Raw genomic sequence first — 17,888 nt, forward strand, 5'->3', positions numbered from 1 at the left:
CGGCATCGCAGCGAAAGCCACAGTCCGACAGCGCCAAGCACAGTTCGAGGAAATGGAGTCAGCCTTGTTAATGTGGTTCGGGAATGTGCACGCGAATGGTGCTGTCGTGAGCGACGAAATGCTTCAAAAGAAGTCTCGCTGCCTCGGCAACATTATGAGTGCTTCTTCTCCTCCGTCTTTATAGGTTTTACTTGTGATGACTTACGGAATTTTTGTTCAGTAAAACAGGGGGATGTTTACTGAGAAATATTATTCTACGCTCTGTCTAGGCGTTACTGACTTCAGCTACTCAAGAGGATGGCTGACAAGGTTTAAGAACAGACATGACGTTTCGGGTCGACGGATCTATGGAGAAGAGGGTAGCATCGACATCTCGGCTGTGTTTATATGCCCAAATTAATTAACACAGCAGCCATAATTTATAAATTTTTTCTCAATTATATACTTTTCGTTTTTATTCAAGACTTGTTATTATGGATGACTCGCTTTATGGACAGCTTTGGTCGGAAACCAAGGTGTCCGTACTAACGAGGCACGAATGTATTCCTATTTTTTCCTAATTTAATGTATTCTGTCGCAAAACAATGTACAGTGTAATAAAAAAAAAAGCTCGGCAATCATCAATTTTTTTTTTTTTTCGAATTAAGAAGAAGAGCAAGGATGGAAGCTTGGGCGAGTTGGTGTCGGTTTTCTTGCCTCATAGCGCTAAACAGACAGGGACACAGCCAGACATACTGGACGGGCGATAAAAAAAAGCGCCCGTCCCGTGTGTCTCGCTGTGTCCCTGTCTGTTTAGCGCTATGTGGCAAGAAAAGAAAAAGAGCATATCGTCATTGTTGTCGTCGTCACTAGGGTCAACAGCATTTGGCTTTTAAGTTTATAGTAAGAACTGGCTTGTTTTATTTCTAATACGAATCTTATTCACGTGGGTCAGATGGGATAAACTCTTTGTATACTGCATTATGGGTCTATGCGTAGTAACATGGTACCCATGTAGGCCTTAGATTGAAAGCCGACCACAAAAAGGTAGGCGAGGAGGGGGAGAGGACTGCCACTTTAGTGCAGAGTTGGACATGTAGTGTCCAGAGTTTCTCTGCTTTTATCCAGGATATTAATTGTAGTATAAAATTAGGAGTAAAATACAGTCTTCATACGACAAAATTCTGGCTAGCCAATATATACCCCAGGATTACCGAGAAATGTATATTTGCTTTAAGTTACAATTTAATTTAATGATTCTTTTTTTTTTATTTTTTTTTTTGAGGTCGAGCGCCCGACCTCAACCTCACATTTTGAGTTTGAGGTGAGGTTGAGTGAGGTCGCCAATGGTCACCTGAAAAGTGAGGTGAGGTCGCCTGGGGGACCTCAACCTCAATTGATGAGGTTGAGGTTGAGTGAGGTCGCCAAATATTTTTTGAGTTTGAGGTGAGGTCGAGGTTTTTGAGGTCAAATGCCCACCTCTGATCAAGGCAGCTGACACCTATCTAAAGTTCTCACAGATTAAAAGGCGAATATGCCTCTTCATTCCCACAAAGGACACATGCCACCTGGGCATGAGGCATTTTAATCGACTTTAGTTTGAAAATGAGTGTGCTGTTAAAGCTGGCTCGCAGAAATGGCACATGCTTTCGGAACAAAGCCTTAAATTTTTGGAGTCAACAGGCCACACCATTTTCTAAAAATACACAGCGCGACAAACATAGGACAAGCGAGTAGACGGGAACAGCGCTGTTCCCGTCTACTCGCTTGTCCTATGTTTGTCGCGCTGTGTATTTAAAAAAAAAATGATGCACCAACTAGCTCAACTCACAGTTCTTTTGCAGGCCACACCACAGCTCTACTGGCTGCTGTGGCCCAAAGTTAAGAGACCCCCGGCATGGCACTCGATAGATACAAGGGATTACTCTCAGCTAACAAGATTACGTCAACCTCATAACAATCAGCTGATGCCAATGGCTGGGTGTCCTTTATGAAGAACCAATATATCTGTCTGTCTTACCCGAGTTGCATCAGGCTGTAGATAAATCAGATGCCCCCCAACATGTACACATACTTTTTCTTGGACCCTTTTCATTGCTTGTTTATGGAATGTAACACAGCAATGATGTGTTTACCATTAGCTGTTTCTCTGGGACAAAATCATGCTGTCAATTTAAAAACTATTTCATGCAACATGCAGAGTTGTCCAGTAAGAACGGGTACAATCAGTTTGAAAAAAAAATCTAAATCATTTCTATTTCTTCATTAAAGTTCCAAATGAATTTAAGATACAGAAAGAGGAATTCTAGCTACAAAACATTACTGGATTAAGTGTGCTTGTTGCCTTATTCTTTTCTGAAGGCTCAAAATTTCATCCCTTTCATATTAAACGACACTGTAAAATGTATACTTTGTATGCCCACATATACCACACTGAAGACAAATGCAGAAAGCTATGGCTTACCAGCAGCTTTTTGAGCTTCCTCAAGCCGTTTTAAGAGTTCTTTTTAGGCTGGTTCTCCCCAAAGCTCTGCTTCCAGCTCTTCAGCCATGGCAGTCACAGCATGTGTTGTTCTGAAAATAATAAATTAAAAAGTATAGTAATGTGGGGAACTTCGCGGACAGCAAAGACAAGTAGATGAAAGTGCCGGTTATTCAAGCAGAGATGTGGGGCAGTAGCCTTGGAAGAGTTCAGGGACACAGGCTGCCGCACAGCCTACTACTCCTGTACAACACACAGTACTTGTTTTGCGCACTTCTCATGCTTTGTCCTTTGCCCGTTTGTACTGTAGTTTTTCATTAAAAACCTCTTACAGATGCCCAAACCAAGGAATGGGGCAACCAATCTGTGCCAACTTGCACTGTCTTGCACACTGCACTTGGCTACTAATGCCTGATATGCCTATTTTTGTTTGCATGGAGTCTGCTCCATTTAGAGACAGAAGTTCTTCCAGTTATGTTCACACAGGCAGCCTCAGTAACCAAAGAGATTTTTCCTCATGGTGCACATACGAGGTTTGAGCAAAAAAAAAGGTAGACATGACATTTTTCTTGCTACACTTCTGCTTTAGAATAATGCGTGTGACATTACTAAACATTTATCACCGCATGAGATTCATCTACGGCCACTATATGGCACATAAAGGGTTGTCACGACGAATGCCGCGGTGTTAGTCTCTGGCCGTGCTGCAATCATCTGGCGTATCACTCCATGTTACAAGCGTAAGAGCCAGCCACAATAAACGCGAATGCTATAAAAAAACAGACGCTAAGTGGAAACTGACCAAAGGAGACGCAACACAAGTTGACAGGTGGAACGTTGCCCTGACATGACGCTGCCAACTTTTTTTTTTTATTGCGAAAGCAATACTACTTGCACTTTCAGCCTTTGCCGTGGCGCGGCGGTGCCACCATTGACCTTAGTTGACCTCTGTGTGACGTCATGTTTGACATCACGCTGAAGAGAAGGGCGACCGACTCGCGCCGTCGCAAGCCGCAGCGGTGCCACCACCAGCGCCTGACTCCTGCGCTCTCCGTTAGGACCGCGATTGTGGCGTTACGCTGAAGAGATTAGGCTCGACTCACGTCGCTAGAAAGCAGTAGCTGTGCCAACCACCAGCGGCTTGCCGTCTACCGCTAGGGAAGCTCGTCGTAATGCGAGCTACACTGCATTAACATCACCAGCAACCAAGTATATCCTCACAGCCGCAGCGATTATAGTTTCACTACTAGTTGTACGTAGAATAGCCAAGTGATCACCACAGCAGCACAAGGTATACAACAAGTTTCACACAAGCACCACAACAGTACGACTATCACGTGAGCGAGGGCGTAGCCATGGGTATAGCTTTCGCAATTTCCCAGCTTAACGCTTAACCAAGTTGAGTCACAGCTTTTTTTTTTTTTTCAATGGGCGTTTTCTAACGACACGCCGGGGATTACGATTAGCATTTCCTCCCTCGGTGCTGCTATATGCTGCAGATATACGCTTGTTAATCTGTCCCATTTCTTTTTTTTTTTTTTTACTATCGGACATAATAGGAAACACGGTGGAAGAAAGCATGGTCTATTCGCATTTGCGACTCGCGAAGGGCGTGCGACCGGCTGTCGCATGCTACCAGAGAGCTGCGCAGCGCGACCGATGTTCACACTTGCGAATGCGACCTGCGGGTCGCTTTCCACAAATTGTCAATCTTGACTGTTCACCACATAGAGTAAAGCTACCCATGTTCCTAACCCACGTGTTATATGCCCCCCGAGTTCAAGCAGTTGTTCGCTCGAGGTACTCACGGGCAGTCCTAGCGCCTTCTTAACGCATCTTCGGATCAGGCAGTCTAATTTCTCTTATTATCCGGCCTTGATGTCCAGGTAGGGCGTGGCGTAACTGATTCTGTTCATTACGTACGCCAGGATTAGTTTTAGTAAATTTCTGTTTAAGGCCTCTTCCTTTAGTGGCGACCCTCCTCAAGAGCCCGAGGGTTTGCGTCGCGTAACTTTATAATTTCTTTAGGACCTCTCCGTTATGGCCGAGAGATTGGATGACCATCCCCAGAATCCTGATCTGATCTACTTTTGGCACCGGTTTGTCCTCTACCTGAATATGGAAATCCCCGCTATTCTTGCAGCGGAGGTACTTTGGGTTATATACTAACAACTCCGATTTATGCAGGGAGCACGAAAGTCCCCTTTCAGCCGCGTAATCGACGATGATGTCGGTCGCTGCCTGCAGCGCGCCGCCGAGCGTGACGTCACGAGAAAGCCATGTATAGGCAACCTGCAATGAAGTTTGCTGTGTCGATCGCCGCGCCGTAACACATATCCTAGCGAGAAGAGCAAACACTTCTGAGGCGGCCTTTTAGGGCGTTTTCACGCCACCTGCATGAGCTTACAGGGATCAGCTTGCACGCTCTGTCGAAGCTTTGCATGGCGCGTCAGATAACTTGTCACACACGTATCTATAATGCTGCCGAATGTGCTCGGTCGTTTATCGCGAACCAAGCGGCTAACAGCAGCGTTTTTGAGTCACGCTGCGGTACAATTGAAGCCCCATCTATGCAGTGCAGCTGCTGGCGGCGCTCACTATACAGGATCACATATCGACGCTTCCCGCTCAATGCGCACTCGCTTTGCGATGTAAGCAATCGTGGATTTGGGGTCGCTACTGCCAGAACTGCACTCGATGGCCACATGCGACCGCTAAAGCTTGTGAATGCGCGCTTCGTAATTGCCGAAACTCTAGACCCGAGCCCCGCGTACTCGCGCTAGGCCTACTCGTCGCTGAACAGGCCTGTAGTTCGGCGCCGACTAATATTTCTGGCCAAGGTCATTGCCGATGACATGTGGGACATAAAGTGTAGCTTCTCGCTTTCCTTTTGCTAACACGGTTAAGCTACAGACAAGCGCAGCTGTTCACGCCGTTCACTCATCGGGTGTCAAGTTCTCACTCGGCCTCGATCCAACCAAAACAGAGCGGACAACCGTCCGCTGATTAGTTTCATCGGCGTTACGGGGCAGCAAATCTCAAACTACGACGATAGGCGGCCGTTGGCCCTGCTGGCGTCGTCGCCTTTTTAATATGCGACAGATCAGTGCGTCGATAAACTAAAGAACCAATAACCGTGCAGCCCACTGACGTTGACCGTGCCTTAACTATGCCGAAGAAAACATACCTTACTCTATGCCGTCTTTGTGTAGTAACATGCTCATCAAGCACTTCTGCATGAGGGACGACCACTGTGTTAATCGTCAAAAAAAAAAAAAAAAAACACAGGCGTGTCCTTTGATGCAACCTGCATTGCAGACGACGCTCCGCCGCGATCCTCTGTGACGTCACACGAGCATTCCAAAGGTCGCTCTCGGTGGGAGAAGCTTCCCGATTCCGATTTCTATTGCGTTTTTCTGTAATATGTGCCGCGCGCTAGGCACTAAAACTTTGCGAGTAGAATCACAGACCTGTATATTATTCATAGAAGTATAAAACGGCAATACATCTAACGACCCTGTCATCGCACCTTTAAGTTGGCATTAGAAATGTCACACATATTGTTATATTTTAGCACATAATGTGAGTATATAAAGTTACAACCTAGAATGTAATGTTACTGGAATTTAACAATAATTTTGTTGAATCCTTTAATATTTGAGGCTACATGTGTACTTGTACAGCTGAGATGTCGTAGCGGGCTGTACGCATCCCGAGGAACTTAAATAGGTGCCTATGGATAAGCTGCACAAATATCTGGTGTTTCAAATGAGCGAGAGTCGTTGGTTTGTATGGTACTCATTAATATTAACTGCCGATGCTACTGGAAGGGCATTTTTTTTTATTCTACCTGTGCCCGTAGTCTACTAGGAGAATATAAAGTTCAGCTAGAATGAGAGATTATAGCTCGAATGATAATAATTACATGCCATTATTATTACCATACGTAGATAAGCCAACAAAAACCATTAAGCTTAATTCCTGCAGTGATGCCCTTCGAGACTGGGGCAGGGTGAAGAATTTTTATACAGCTGCGGTTGGCACATCTGTATCACAGGCGCCACTATTTCGACGAGCATGCTAGAAGACTGAGCTACATGTGAGCGAAAATGAAAGCGACGCGACAAGGCAGTGAGGAGAAAGCGAACATCGTTCGCTCCATCACCTACGGGGCAAGATACATGCACGAGAAAGCGCGAACCGACGGCGACGCGAAACAGCGACGACGCCCTGTGTTGCTGGCATAGTACACCGCAAAACTGTTTGAAAATGCAACAGTCATAACAATTGCAAGAATTGAAGTATTGTGCAAAAACACGAAAAAAAAGTGCATTCACAACACACCGTATCGAATATGAAGCATTTAACATGCGTTAACTTGAGCTGTACAAGTGGTCACGTGACCTTTTCTCTTTTTGGTTGCGATTACATGTTCGTTGAATCCTTGGCCATTCACCATTGTTCGTACAAAGCGAGAATTTTACGTAGCAATGCACAATCATAACGCAGCACTGCAGAAAAAAGAAAGCATGTGAAATGAGCGGTAGTGACGTACGCTTCGCGTTCATGCTATTGTCTGATCGTGCATGCACTTCCGGGCGAACGAGCGCAATTTTCTATTTCGCCGGATCTGAGCGACGCGCCAATGCGACATGTGCATTGGTGTTCACTCGAACGCTTCGCGCAAAGCGTGCCGCCATCGCGTTCGCGCGAATTTTCGCGTACATGTTACTCAGCCTATAATAGGAAAGCATACATTGCGATTACTGTTACTAAGATGCGAGAGTCATGCGAAGCGTTGCTTACACCGCATTCTTTTCACGGAAATTAGCACTAAAAGGGGTGGCGATGTGTTCTAACTTTCTGGGACACGGTATGGGGAGAATTGAGAATGAGAGGAGAAGCAGTAGCCAAATATTTTGGTAGTCGTCATGCATAAAAAAACATTTTCCGCGAATTAATGGTTCGCCTTTAAAAAACGAAGGAAGGCGTACACATCCTTTGGGTGGGGGTACAGGAAAATCACTGCATGCTGCCCGGTCGACGCAGCCGCTTCAAGAGCACAAACTAAGGCCAAGACCTCAGAATCGTTTGCGCGCTGTTCCGACCCGGAAACCACAGTTAGCATGACAAGTTATAAAACTGGTCGTCAGAGCAAAACGGCTGGATGGATGGATGGAATATAGGAGCGTCCCCTTTGAAACGGGGTGGTAGCAGTAGCTATCATGCTCATTTTTCTCCCTGTATCTTAATTATTGATTTAGAATGGTTAACTAAACCATCCCTCTATTTATTAAATTTTTGTTCCTACAATACTAACATTATGTCACTTCCCTGCTTTTAAGCCACCAATCTTCCATCCGTTTTTTTTTTTTTTTTGCTAGTTTCCACCGCCGGTTTATTCACCCGGTAACTGTTATCTCTAAACCCCAGAGCTTCAGGAACACTGATTGCGCCTGCATCAGCTTCCGGATGAATACCATTACATTCGAGTATAAATGGTCAATTGTTTCACTGGAGTTTCCACATACAACACATGCGTCATCTCCATTGTTAAATTTCTTTTTGTAGCTGCGTGTTCTAAGGCACCCTGATCTAGCTTCAAAAAGTAGGGCACTGCCTCTTGAGTTATCAAAGAAATGTTCCTTCCTGATCTGCATTTTCCACTTTCGTTATAATTCCACACTCTTTTTCCATCGAATTTATCCAATTTTTACCTTCTGTGTTTTTCACCTGTTGCTTAATGCTCTTTAATTCTCCGTCCTTGTGACAAGCATACTTACTAGTTAGTTTCCTAGTTCTTTTCCTCCATTGGGAGTCAACGCTTTTTAAGTACAGGTATTTAAATACTTTAGTTGCCTATCTGTTACTGTCCAATTTCCTCAGATGTTCCTCATATAATATTTTACTCTGAGCTTCCCGTACTTCGAAAGATGCCCAGCCCATATCTCCCTGTACCGCCTCATTTGTAGTTTTACCGGGGACACCTAATGCTAATCGTCCAACGGATCTCTGATATATTTCTAATGTCGACTGTACCTCTGATTTTAGGCACAAAACCGCATTTCCGAAAGTCCGGGCACCATAATTCCTTTCCAAATACCCCTCAAAACCTCATACCTATTGTATCCCCACAATGCCTTATGCTTCATTATCCCGGCATTCCTTCGCCCTTTGGCCTTAAGTGATTGCTCATGCTTTCCAATGTATGTTAATCCTTCGTTTACCCATACCCCCAGATATTTATATTCCGCTACTCTAGGTATTTCATGGCCTTGTATTTTAAGACCCTGATAAGCTGAGCCGTTGAAAATCATCAGACCCGACTTAACTGCGCTGAAACTGAAGCCTAGAGCGTCCCCTTCGTCTCCGCAATACTTAACTAGAGTTTGCAATTCCTCCAGACTCTCAGCTAGCAGCACAATATCGTCTGCATACATCAAACCGGGGAGGCGCTGCTCTACCGCCTTTCCACCTAATCTATATGACAGGTTAAAACCTAGGTTACTGTCTTGTATCCTCCGTTCCAGGTTTATCAAATAAAGCATGAAAAGCAGCGCTGATAGAGGACAGCCTTGTCTTAATCCTTTGCATACTTTGACATCCTCCGTACTTCTTATCCCTTCCCACGTGATTTATACTTTGTTATCCCGGTATATTTCCTGTAGGAACTCTATTGTCTTATAACCGATACCTTCTCCTTTTAATATGTTCCACAGGAGTTCCCTACTTACGTTGTCGTACGCCCCGTTTATGTCCATTATCCTATTATCCACTCTAGATATTAAAGGTCTATTATCCACTCTAGATATTTCGATGCATTGGGTAAGCACGAACAGGCTATCTTCTAAGCGCATACCATTTCTAAAGCTGTTCTGAAGTTCTCCGAGTATCTTGTTACTTTCTACCCATGCTTGCACCTTTAATTTCACCGCCTGCATGGCTAACCTGTACATAACAGATGTTATGGTAGTCGGCCTATAGGATTTTATGTGCATCCTGTCTCCTTTCCCTTTATAAATCAAATCCATTTTACTCTGCCGCCAGCTGTCCGGAATTTGTTTATTCGTTATGACTGTTTCCAGAGCTTTTAACAACGTTTCCTTACTTTTTGGACCGAGTTCATTAATCAGTTTGATCGCAATTCCATCTATTCCTGTAGATGTGTTTTTAGGAATATTTTTTTCTGCCTTTTTCCAGTTTACATTGGTCAGTTCTAAGCTGCTTTGTATTCTGCTACCTTGTGTTGCTTCCTGATTTGCGGAGATTAGCATATCGTCACTCTTAAATGACTCGGCTATAACTGATGTAATCTAGTTCACTGCGTTGTCTCCCTTTAAACAATTTCCCTCGTTATCTTGAATCCGATCCTGCTTTCTTTGATTCTTCTTCCCTAGCCAGCTTATATGGTTCCAGAATTTTCTTGCTCCGCCTCTAGAGGCATCGTGTATGTCAGCCGTCCAGCGATCGGTGGACTGCCTTATTTTACTTTGGACGAGGGCCTGCACCTGAAGTTTCTTTTGTCGATATGATTCCCATTTTTGGCCGATTTCCTCCTGAGATACCTGTGCTTTCTTTGCTATTCGGTGTTCCCTTGAAGCAGCCCGTCGTTGTTCAATAGCTTCCCTGATTTCCTTATTCCACCAGCTCCGTGGCTTCCTCTTTCCATTCCAGCGGTTTGCTACTTTAACCTCCTGAATTTTCCTACTTATGAGTAGTTCTACCTGTTCATAATCCCAGTCTTCCATGGGGCTTTTCTCTATTGCTTCCTCTATGTCTGCTGCTATCTGCGCTATTTGATCGTCGTTTAATTTTGCGTTTACGTTTTGTCTAAGTTCCATTTCGCTTTTCATCAAGGGCCCCATCGGCCTCGGGGTCTTGTGGCGCCATCTACTGGTAAATGTTGTAACAAAGGCTCGATAAATGGGCGCGAATGGCGGCTTGTATTCGTTTCCCCTGATATAGTGCTCTAGTTTTAGAGCACTATACCCCTGATTCGCCGAGATTCGGTGGCTTAGTCGAAATTTTCGCTGTTCTCTCATCTTCCTATCACATACACGTCACAAAAGAGGCCTAATGATGGCCGCATACTGAGGAGGTGTAAATTAAACTGGGAAGTTCCGTTTCTTTATTAATTTTTTTGTCTCCGCAACGCAGTCAGCTTTTCAAGCACAAGAGCTACGGTGATAATGTTTCCGAACGATAATCTTTGATTTTCAGCCATCTTTGAGCATTTTATGTTTTTTACGTGCCTGAACGTGAGGGCCATTACCTAAGAATTGATTTTCAGGTTACGCTGGCAAACAATTAGGGCCTGCCACTGAGAAAATCAGTCTCCTTGCCAGAAATTTGTTCTGATTGGCAGAAATAGATGAAAACGAGTGCAGAAAAAAAAATGGAGGCTGCGCACTGGTCCCATTCTTCCAAACTGGATACCAGAGGTACAGTCACGAGTAAAAAAGATTAGCACACGTCACGGATCACCGGAATGACAACGCGTAGCGCTGTGGTTGACGAAGACGCTGGTAACGAAACTACCGGGCCGTTCCCATTCTTCAGTATCAGGGGATTCGGCGAAATTTATTTTTGTTGACATAAAATAAACAAAATACAGGCCATCTTTGGTCATGACGACTCAGATAAAAAGAAATCACCATCATCATCATCCTGGCGATACCCTCTGCAGGACGAAGGCTTCTCCCATATTTCTCCAATTAACCCGGTTCTGTGCTAGCTGCATCCACTTGACCCCTGCGAACTTCTTAACCTCATCCGCCGCCTACCTAACTTTCTCTCGCCCTCTGCTACGCTTCCCTTCCCTTGGAATCCAGTTTGTTACCCTAAGCGACCATCAGTTATCCTCTTTTCGCACTACATGTCCTGCCCATGCCCATTTCTTCTTCTTAATTTCCACTACAATGTCGGTAACTTGAGTTATTTCTTTTACCCACTCTGCACGCTTCCTATCTCTTAATGTTACCCCTACCATTTTTCGTTCCATAGCCCTCTGGGTTGTCCTCAACTTAAGTAGAACTCTCTTGGTTAGCCTCCATGTTTCAGCCCCCTAGGTGAGTACAGGCAAGATGCAACTGTTGTATACTTTCCTCTTGAGCGATACCGGTAAGCTGCTAGTCATAATCCGCGAGTGCTTGCCAAATGCGGTCCATCCCAATCTTATTCTTCTTGTTATTTCCTTTTCATGGTTCGGATCTGCGGTTACTACCTGTCCTAAGTAGACATATTCGCCTACTACTTCCAGTACTTCGCTACTTAATGTAAATCGCTGTTCCTTCCCGAGGCTGTTCAACATTACCTTAGTCTTCTGCATATTGATTTTCAAGCCTACCTTTCTACTTTTCCTGTCTAGGTCATCAATCATTATTTGCAGTTCATCCCCCAAGTTGCTTAGCAAGGCAATGTCATTAGCAAATCGCAGATTACTGAGGTATTCTCCATCTACCCTTATCCCTAACTGCTCCCATTCCAAGTCTCTGAATACTTCCTCTAAGCAAGCTGTGAATAGTACTGGGGAGATTGTGTCTCCTTGCCTAACACCTTTCTTTATGAGAATTTTGTTACTTTCTTTATGCAGAACTATGGTTGCTGTGCAGCCACTATATATATCTTCCAGCACTTTCACGTACGGCTCGTCTACCCCCTGATTTCGCAATGCCTGCATCACCGCCGAGGTTTCAACTGAGTCAAATGCTTTTTCGTAATCAATGAATGCTATGTATAAGGGCTGGTTATATTCCGAGCATTTTTCTATCACCTGATTGATGGTATGGATATGATCGATAGTAGAGTACCGTTTCCGAAAACCTGCTTGATCCTTTGCTTGATTGCAGTCTAAGGTTGTCCTGATTCTATTAGTTATTACCTTAGTAAGTACCTTATACGTAACAGACAGTAAACATGATTGGTCAGTAATTTTTAAGGTCCTTAGAGTCCCCTTTCTTATGAATGAGGATAATGTTAGCATTCTTCCATGGTTCCGGTACCGTCGATGACACCCTGCAGGCACTGCGTATACACGCTGGCCAGTTTTTCTAGCACGATATCCCCCCCGTACTTCAGCAAATCTGTAGTTATCTGACCCTCTCCAGCTGATTTCCCCCTTTTCATATTTTCTAATGCTTTTTTGACCTCGTCCTTCGTCACATGGTGAAACGTCTGACTGTTTGTCCCTACCGTCAATTTCATTACGGTCTTGACTACTCTGGCTACTGTAGAGATCTGTATAGAACTCCGCGGCTACTTTGACTGTCTTGACCATATTCGTGATGACGTTTCCCGCCTTGTTTTTTATCCCATACATCTGGTTTTTGCCTATGCCCAATTTCTTCATTACCGCTTTAAGGCTTCCCCCGTTCTCCACAGCATGCTCAATTTTCTGTATGTTATACTTCCTTATATCGGCCACCTTGCGCCTATTGATTAGCTTTGATATCTCGGCCAATTCTATCTGGTCTGTTGAATTGGAAGCTTTCATACTCTGGCGTTTCTTAATCAAATCTTTCGTCTCCTTAGACATCTTACCGGTATCCTCTCTAACTATCCTACCACGTACTTCTACCGCGCACTCAGTAATGATATGTCTGAAATTATTCTTCATTGCTTCTAGGGTAATGTCGCCATCCTCGGTTACAGCTGAATATCTATTTTGTAGCGAGATCCTGAATTCTTCTGCCCTCCCCCTCACCGCTAATTCGTTGATGGGTTTCTTTCTTACTAGTGTGTTGCGTTCCTTCTTCAGATTTAGGCTAATTCGGGACCTCACCATCCTGTGTCACTGCATCGCACTTTCCCGATTACCTCTACATCTTGCATAATGGCGGGGGTTGAACACAGTATGAAGTCAATTTCATTTTAGTCTCCCCGTTAGGACTTTTCCATGTCCATTTCCGGTTCTTCCGTTTGCTGAAGAAGGTATTCATGATTCTTAAGTTATTGCGCTCTCAACTAGTAGCTCCCTCCTGCTATTCCTAGAACCAATGCCGTAGTCACCTACTACCTGGTCTCTTGCCTGCTTTTTCCCTACCTTGGCATTGAAGTTGCCCATTAGTACAGTATACTGCGTCTTTACTTTTCGCACTACCGATTCTACATCTTCGTAGAAGCTTTCAACTGCTGGGTAATCATAACTACATGTAGGTGCATAGGCCTGTACAACCTCCAGTTTATACCGCTTATTAAGCCTAATTACGATGCCTACCACCCTCTCATTAATACTATAGAATTCATCGATATTACCCGCTATATGCTTATTGACAAGGAAAAAGAAATACCACATACAAAATCCTGTAAGGGCGACACTTGACGTTCGGGTGGTGGCATGCTTGACAAAGAGCGTCGGAGATATTGTAAACCGCACCCGAGGACACAACAGGCACGAAGATGGCGGACATCGCCGGAACGACAAAACAGAAAATGCTTGGGGAGCCTGCGACAATTCTTCTATGAGGGCCGATCGAAGGCTAGGGCTCATTCATATCCCGCCACTGTTGAAGTCGAGAGTTGCGCCACACTGTTGTAAAACGTTTACACTAGAATAATGTCTTGCGTAGAGAGAGGGTGCACCTTAAATTCAGTTCTAAGCACGTTGCCAGCGATCGGTACAAATACCAAGCGGAGCCAGCGATTCTCCCCCTACGCCATCAAATATGATCATTTTATCCCAACCAAACATAATTTTATGGCCGAGGTGATTCTTAAAACCTAAGCTCATCACGGGAACTAGCACCTGTATCCACTAAGGCCATAACGCAAACACCGTCCACTAACACTTTCAGGCGGAATTGGCAACATCGATGACCTGGCGACCGCACCTACATCGGCCGCACACGCTAGTTTCCCGGTGGCGGCGAAGGACGGCGGGGAGAGGGCGAATGTCGGGAGCGGCGAGCAGAGGGAATCAGGCTCTGATCAGAAGCTGGAGAGTAATTTCTGAGAGGTGCGTAGCGGTAGGGGATGGGGTCACGGACTTCTGGACTGATAGGGCGACAATTCAACCATTGGCGCTGGTAGCGTGGAACCTAGTTCCGGCGGCGGCAGAATCGGGATATGTGGCCGACACAGTGGTAACAAGCTGTTGGTACACGAGCACGTTCAGGATAATAGTCCTTGGAGACAGGATTGAAACGATCAGCTAAGTCCATCCGCTGGTGTCGTTACGGAGGAGGTGGCGCGCTGTAGTAGGAAGAAGTGAGCGCAGCAGGGCTGTAGGAGTCGTTACGGGTTTCACGGACAGGATGAGTGAGCGGCAGTACCCCAAGAAGAGGAGCGCTGGATCGGAGCTGCCTGCAAGGAGCAGCTGTCAAGGGAATAGCCCTGTGGCGCACAACAGTTCGCCACGGAACATTTGTCGAATCAACGTCAGGCGGATTCAGCGGCTCATGGAAATCCCCACCTACGACAGTGGTAACATTAGGCAAATGTACGGCCGAACTTCGAGGTAATGAGTCGCAGCTTAAGAGCTTCGAACGTGCGACAGTGTTGGATGACTGCCGCGGCAGAGTCCAAGATACCTTTAGTGATTAAAAAGTTGTACACGTCCTCTGCGATGCATTTAAGAGATGGCCATCTCTGTCTTCTTTAGACATCCGGGGATTCACCGCTTTGCAGAGTTTCAGCACCTCCTCAATATACGTTGTGCCCATTTCACCTGGCACTTGCACTCGCTGGAACAAAGTCTGCTCAGCGCATTTCCGTTTTGCCTCGGCATCCCAGAAACAGTTGTAGATCTCCTCTTCAAAGCAGTTCAACAAACCATGTCAGAGCTGTGGCGTCCAAGAAGAAAACAACATTGCCCAGCTTGACTGTGACAGTAATTGGTGAGCCACTCATCCGCGTCTTCGCCAGCCTTGCCAGGAAAGGTCGGCGGCTCACGGTACTATACTGTCAAGCGAGCGCCGTTGCGCCTAGCTGGCTGCGTGTGTCGCCTTCCTGGAGCATGGTCAAGGGCAATTGGTAGGAATCGTGCGAGTCGTCGACTCCATCGACGTTGAGAAGGGCCCATGGTGATCGATCCAGCACCTTCCACCCCTCTGTTAAGGTTTATTATATAACTACATATATACACCGTATTCAGATATGTGGCGCAAACAAAGACAAACACAGGAGAAGATCCACAACACACGCGCACACTACCAACTGTAAGAAGAACCGGAAAACACTTCCTCTTCTACACTCAGGCACGTCTCAACTTCCTCTTCTTCTCATCTTCCTCTTGTTTGCCAAGGGGAAAATGGCACTCTCTTCCTCGCAGACCATAACCTTGTCCAAACATGGCGGTGACCAATCTCTTCTTCCTCTTCTTCTATTCTTCCTCTTCTTTACCATGGGGATAGTGACACTTTCTTCCTCTCAGCCCAAAAAACATCGACCAAACATGACAGTCACAAATTCTATACTGTCTTGTAAATCCACACCTCTGCATTGTGACTCTGAATTTGTGACTGTCATGTTTGGTCGATGTTTTTTGGGCTGAGAGGAAGAAAGTGTCACTATCCCCTTGGTAAAGAAGAGGAAGAATAGAAGAAGAGGAAGAAGAGATTGGTCACCGCCATGTTTGGACAAGGTTATGGTCTGCGAGGAAGAGAGTGCCATTTTCCCCTTGGCAAAGAAGAGGAAGATGAGAAGAAGAGGAAGTTGAGACGTGCCTGAGTGTAGAAGAGGAAGTGTTTTCCGGTTCTTCTTACAGTTGGTAGTGTGCGCGTGTGTTGTGGATCTTATCCTGTGTTTGTCTTTGTTTGCGCCACATATCTGAATACGATGATGCACCAACTAGCCTCTCAAGCCGTTATTTTTACATATATACAATTTGGCAGGTATGTAAGGTATGTACGTGGCCCGAAAATTTCCTGCATTACTAATCGGGTTCTAACTGAATAATGTTTCTTTAAAAGGCCAAATGAATAGACCTGTTATATTTTAAGACTTTCATGTATGAGTTTATTATTATTATTATTTTTTTTAAGTTCCGAGGGATACTGGGTTGAAAATTATGGCGAAATGGGAGTTTAACAAAAAATCGTTCGCAACTCACGGTTATTACCTCTCTTTTCGAATTGTTTTCAGAAATCAAGAAATCGATCCTGCCTGCTAGTTTGGATGCGAGACCTCAAATAATTTAATTTAGAAAGGAAACAAAAATAACCTACAACACAAGGGTAACTTAATTCGATGAAATGCTCATCTTTCTTATGTTCCCTTTATCTGCTTTATACTTTACATTACTCTTTCCGCACCCTGTGCATTACTGAATATTTGCATAATGTTCATGTACAAGGTGATATCTTTTCAGCATTTACAAATTTTTATTTTCTAAGAGATACGTCTATGCAGCCTGTGCTAGTGGGTTGTACATCAAAGTGGACATTCTGTGCGCTACAGACACCAATAATTAGACGTGCAGATAATCAAATTTAATTAATCAACCTTTTGGCATTTTTTTATTTTTGAGGGAGGGGGGGGGGGGGGTAATATTAAGCAACGAAATTGAAGATCATGAACATTGAAAGGTAGTGGAGTTTTTCACTTTCTTAGCAATTTTGTTCGAGACAGCGAACGTCAAGAAAACGAATTTTTAATCTCGTTGAGGTAGCTTTTCCTCATTGCATGTTTACAAAATGACTTAGCTTCGAGCGGTATCATCGCGCCGAAATAAAGTTAACTTCTACATCGTCACGTAGTGGTGACAAGGACGTAGACAGCAAAAGAAGACACAGGCTTGATGGTACCGAAATTAAGTCTTTATTTGGGCTGACTTGTGTCCGCAATCTTGCACCGTGAAAAGAACTAAGCAACTCGGCGGCGGCGATAGCAACAAACGTGCTCGTCGATCGTCGAACAAAGAATGCACGTCGCACTCGTCAACGCTCAATTTAAAGGCTGCTCAGAACAATCTAGATAACGTCGCAATTGCTACCAGCACAAGCCGGAACATTGTAGAAAGACACACGAGGGGCCGGAATCTTCGGTACAGATCTCTGTGCATTTTGCGCTGCAACAAAGCTGATAAAGGTGTGACTCGCGACATCGAGCATTAACAAACAAAGAATAGGGAACTGATACGCGATCCAGAATCAGAGTGATAAGGCCGTATGCCGGCGGCTGTTAAAAAAACAACAAATACAGTTCTGAAGGTTTCGCGGCAATATCAACAAATGCACAAAGTCCGTACTTGATTGGTAAAAACTGTGAGCAACGTGATCTTATAGCTATTCAATGCGGGAAAACTAAATCAACGAGATTGAAATGCATGTTTTTGACAGTAGCTATCCCGAAGCACGTTGTCAATGAAGTAAATTAAAAGCCAGACTCACGTTCGATGACGGCGGCCTGCATTTTCTCCGTACAATGCTGGCCTCCGAAATAAAATATGAAAAAGTCGATAACTTCAGCTAATCAATCGTTTTATAATTCA

At 44.7% G+C, this 17,888-nt stretch overlaps 1 long non-coding RNA gene across 2 annotated transcripts in view; it reads right to left on the reverse strand.

Moving 5' to 3' along the window:
• LOC146202183 (uncharacterized) overlaps positions 1-17,888 on the reverse strand; it is a 199,529-nt gene that overhangs the window by 7,051 nt on the left and 174,590 nt on the right. For both annotated transcript variants that reach the window (XR_014703658.1, XR_014703659.1), the window contains exon 3: positions 2,444-2,553. This is a non-coding gene — a long non-coding RNA (uncharacterized LOC146202183). The remainder of the gene's footprint in view (positions 1-2,443; positions 2,554-17,888) is intronic.

This window comes from Amblyomma maculatum, chromosome 1, assembly GCF_055883805.1.
Source record: "Amblyomma maculatum isolate TAMU_Amacu chromosome 1, ASM5588380v1, whole genome shotgun sequence".
NCBI classification, from domain to species: domain Eukaryota; kingdom Metazoa; phylum Arthropoda; class Arachnida; order Ixodida; family Ixodidae; genus Amblyomma; species Amblyomma maculatum.